Source organism: Thamnophis sirtalis, unplaced genomic scaffold, assembly GCF_051295495.1.
Source record: "Thamnophis sirtalis isolate CommonGarterSnake01/CBP01778 unplaced genomic scaffold, rThaSir2_p1.2 scaffold_14, whole genome shotgun sequence".
Taxonomy (NCBI): domain Eukaryota; kingdom Metazoa; phylum Chordata; class Lepidosauria; order Squamata; family Natricidae; genus Thamnophis; species Thamnophis sirtalis.
The window spans coordinates 17,466,412-17,471,543 of NW_028261394.1; the positions used below are offsets into that span (position 1 = coordinate 17,466,412).

The 5,132-nt window shown below is 49.9% G+C and overlaps 1 pseudogene; it reads right to left on the reverse strand.

Annotated features, from left to right (window-relative positions):
* Positions 1-1,974: 1,974 nt before the first annotated feature.
* LOC148042718 (uncharacterized) lies at positions 1,975-2,943 on the reverse strand (annotated as a pseudogene).
* Between the last annotated feature and the right edge of the window lie 2,189 nt (positions 2,944-5,132).

Sequence of the window (5,132 nt, forward strand, 5' to 3'; positions counted from 1 at the left end):
AATATGGGAGCACCTAGGTGCAATAGAAAAAGAAAGGCAGAGGGGGAAAAAACCCACACACAAAAAGAAAGAAAAACAAAAACCATCGTCCCACACAGTATGTCATTTGATTACAGGTGCATCCCTACTACGTTTCCCCCCATACACACACCCCGTATCTCTCTGTTATATATTTAATAGACACCACAATAGCCTAGGGTTTTAAAAAAAAAAGGGAAAAGACCCAAAAAAGGGGAAGAAAAAAAAAGAAAGGGAAAAAAAACCATCATCACATGCAGCATGTCGTTTGGTTACAAGTGTTTTAACATCTGCATCTTCAAGTATTATTTACTGTCTCAAATGTTTCATCTAATATAACTAAAGGCCTCATTTCCATTCTACAATATATATTCAGTTAACATTAGCATTATTTTTCCCCAGAAAGTATACTTATATTTATTGTTAACCCTCCGGGTGCTCTTCAAGGGCAGCCCCATGCAGAGAGCGTTACAGTAGTCCAGGCGAGAAAGGACGAGGGCATGAGTGACTGTGCACAGAGCATCCCGATCCAGGAAGGGGCACAACTGACGTACCAGGCGAACCTGGTAAAAGCGCCCCCCCCCCGCCCTGGTCACGGCCGTCAGGTGTTCTTCTAAACTAAGCCATGTATCCAGGAGGACACCTAGATTGCAGGCCCTCTCTGAGGGGGCTAAAATTTCTCCCCCTATCATCAAAGATGGAACAAGATGCACAAATCGGGATGACGGAAAACACAGCCACTCAGTCTTGGAGGGATTGAGCTTGAGCCTGTTCCTCCCCATCCAGATCCGCACAGCCTCCAGGCATCGGGACATCACATCAAGGGCATCATTTGGATAGTTTGGGGTAGAGATGGAAAGTTGGGTATCATCAGCATATTGATGATACCATACCCCAAAACCACAGATGATCTCACCCAGTGGTTTCATATATATGTTGAACAGGAGGGGTGAGAGAACCGACCCCTGGTGCACCCCACAAGTGGCGCGCCTCGGGGTCGATCCCTGCCCTCCAGTCAACACAAACTGCGACCGATCCGACAGGTAGGAGGAGAACCAACATAAAACGGTGCTCCCCACTCCCAACCCCCCGAGTCGTCACAGTAGGATACCATGGTTGATGTATCGAAAGCCGCTGAGAGGTCTGACCAGGACAGAGGAGCAGCCCCTGTCCCGGGCCCACCAGAGATCATAGACCAACGTGACCAATGCGGTCTCCATGCTGTATCCGGGCCTGAAACCCGACTGAAACGGATCCAGGTAGACAGCTTCATCCATAAATTGGGGAAGCTGACGTGCTACCGCACTCTCAACAACCTTCGCTACAAAGTGAAGGTTGGAGACCGGACGATAGTTGGCTAAAGAAACTGGGTCCAGGGAAGGCTTCTTAAGGAGGGGTCTCACCACCGCCTCCTTCAAGGCGGTGGGAAAGAATCCCTCTCTCAATGAAGCATTGGTAATCACCTGGAGCCAGCCTCGTGTCACCTCCCAGGAAGCTGAGACTAACCAACAGGGACACAGGTCCAGCACACAAGTGGCAGCACTGAGTCTCCCCATAATCCTGTCCATGCCCTCAGGGGTCACAGGATCAAACTCATCCCAAATGGTCTCCACAAGATTCATCCCCGTTGACTCGCCCGAATCTACCCAGTCAGAGTCCAAGCCTGTCCGGATCTGAGCGATTTTGTCCTGCAGATACTGAACAAATTCTTCAGCTCTACCTGCCAGAGGTCTTTCCCAGCTCCTTGGTTAAGTAAGGAGCGGGTCACCCTAAACAGGGCGGCTGGGCAGTTATCTGTGGATGTTGCCATTTTGCCACTTTTATATATGAATTCTTACTAGTGTTCGATCAGATTCAGACGACTGGCCCTCCAACCACTCTCTAGGTGTCTTTTCTGGTGTTTCATCTCCCAGAGCTCCTCAGTAAACCAGGGAGCTACCCGGGATTGACACCAAGTCAGAGGCCGCAAAGGTACAACACGATCCAAAGCCCAGTGGCCGCCCTATCCCAGGCTTCCACTAGGGCTTCAGTTGAGTTGTGAGCAAGGGATTCAGGAAAAGTCCCAAGCTCCATCAGGAACCTTTCAGGGTCCATCAGGCCCCTGGGGCGGAACCATCTAGTTGGTTCCGCCTCCCTGAGGTGAGGGGTAGCAGTATGGAAGTCAAGCCTGATGAGGAAATGATCCGACTATGACAAGGGTTGGATAGAAATATCCCCTAAATCTAGATCATCCATCCACTGTCCAGAGACAAAAATCAGGTCGAGCGTGTGTCCCCCATTATGAGTGGGGTCTTGAATTAACTGAGTTAGGTCCATAGCCGTCATGGAAGCCATGAACTCCCGAGCTGACTTGGATGTCTCGCCAATGGAAGGCAGATTGAAATCCCCCAGGATCATAAGCCTGGGAAAATCAACCACCAATCCAGCTAACACATCCAGCAGCTCCGGCAGGGCCAATGAAACGTAGCAGGGAGACAGGTATGTAACAAAAAGGCCCACCTGAACTCCAAGGCCCCATTTCACAAAAAGGGACTCACACCCACCTATCTGAGGCACAGTGACCTCCTGAGGTCTGAGACTTTCCCTAATAATGACCGCCCCCACACCCCTGCCCTGGGCTCTCGGCTGGTGAAACGTCCAGAGGCCTGGTGGACATAATTCACTAAGGGGAACACCCTCCTCATGGCCCAACCAGGTCCCCGTAATGCATGTCAGGTCCTCTCTACCTTCTTGTATGAGGTCGTAATTGAGGGAAACCTTATGTACCACGGACCTGGCGTTAAGTGACACCAGCCAGAGACTAGGGTCCTGTAATCCCGAGCACCCAGGGGTGTGAGAAGGGTGATGCGGTTCGGAATGCACGATCACTCTTAAACAGCGGACCCGCATCCCCGGAACATAATTTGGCCCTCGCCCCCTCCCCATATCTGCCTCTCCCACAAACAGTAGAGATGGTGACCCCCCCCCCCAATGGAATGGCTTAATGTGTCACCCAGAATCCCAACCCTTCCCAGCATTCCCGACCCGCGGCCATTAGTTAGCTCTGGCCTGTGTCCTGGCAGACTTCCCCCCCAAGCCTGTCTGAGCAATCCGTATCAACCCCCCCCACCCTCCCCTTTAAAATTTGATTTAAAAACCCCTGTAAAAAAGAAGTCTCTTCTTCGCATGCCACCTCTCGGGATCCCAAGATCCGTCATTAAGGAAGCGTCTTGATAGGCAAGAAGGCCATCCCCGAGAAAGGGGGAGTTCCCGAAGGGAATAAAGTTCTGTTGCAGTATAGCATAGAGGAGAGTGTGGCATCGACCAAACAGGATGACATCACGGGGAGATGGAACGAGGAGATGACCACAGGGGCGGGGAGAGCTGACAGCGTTCAAAGGGGGTAGCGGGAAGCTGCTGCTACTGGTTCTCCAAAACTGGTCAGAACTGGTTGAATACAACCTCTGGTACGTGTGTACACATACATATATACAAACACACAAATATATTTGTATGTACTTACTTCTTTCCTGATTTATAGCCTAACAACAAATCCATCAATTGAGTGGATTAGGTCAAGAGTTGATGTCTAAGTAAACACAACACACAAGAATTGGTTTGAGTGTTGTGCATTTTCTCAGTAGATTGTAAGAAAGGGACCATCATTTTAAGCCATGAAAGTTGCTTGGCAACTTTCTTTTTAGAACTAAGCCATGACTTGTCATTCATGTTAGTGCATCAACAAAGGGAAAGCATCCAGATCAGGGGTCTCCCACTTTGACAACTTTTAAGACTTGTGGACTTCAACTCCCAGAATTCTTCAGTCAGCGGAACTCTGGGAGTTGAAGTCCACAATTCTTAAAGTTGCCAAGGTTAGAGACCCCTGATCCAGATCACAAGATGTGATAGGATTGCTTTATGCTCAAGGTTGATTCAGCCTTCCATCCTTTCGAGGTAGGTTAAATGAGGACCCAGATTGTTTGGGGGCAATAGGCTGTAAACTGCTTAAAGAGGGCTATAAAAGCACCAGGAAACGGTATATAAGTCTAAGTGCTATTGCTATTATCAGTAGGCAGAGTCTGTCTATATCTCACCAGGCTCAAGGTTGACTCCTACCAGTCATGACAAAATATGACTGGTAGCAATTGCTTCTTGGTATTAGATAGGTAGCTGTTCTGACCCCCCCTCTTCGCTCGTTCACAAATAACAGTCAGACAGAACTTCAAAGGAAATATCTTTATCAGTCCTGGCTCAAGTTGGCTGCAAGCCCAAAAATAAACATAGATAAAGTCTCTGGCAAAAGGTTACACAGCAAAAGCAAACACAAAAAGCTCTTACAGCAAACCAGGTTTACAGAAAGCAAATCATTTATCCAAGTGCCTCTTTGAATTGGGTTTACAGAAAGCAAATCACTTATCCAAGTGCCTCTTTGAATCTCGAAATGATGAACCACACATGACGAATGACGAACCACGAACGTTGACTTCTGCCATGAAGGCATGGCACCATCTGTCTTTTATCTGCAGAAGACGACCCTAACGAGCAACAGCTGCTCATTATTCCTGCATCCCCACGCAACTCACAGCAAGCTTCTGCTGAGTCACAACACTATCCCCCACCGCAGGGCCCTTTCCCTGGGTCTGACGGTCTGGAGGCGGTTGAAATGGGTTGTCCATAAGATGGCCCGCACTCATTTCCTGTGGCGCCTCTTTCATGATTCCCAAATATTTGCAGGAATAGTCCCCTTGAGCCAAAACTCCCCAGGTATCTGGTGGCTACCATGTCTCCTTCCACCCTTCACGGCGTCGACACCCCGTCCAGGGTCCTCCACCCCCTCCAAGCTGACCCACCAGCCCCCCTATTATCAGAGTTTGACGGCAGCTTTAACAGCTTCAGCCGAGCCCTAACACCCTGTCCAGGGTCCTCCACCCTCTCCAAGGCCGACCCACCAGCCCCCGTACTGTCAGAGTCTGGCGGCAGCTCTACTGACTCCTGCCAGGCCACCACACTATCCCCCAACTGAGAGCCCATCCCCCGGTTCCACCACTCGAAATGAGGCCTGGAAGGGTTGGTGACGGCCCCCATGGAACACAGTCCCAGACACTGGTACCCCGCCGGTATCCTAGAAACAAAGT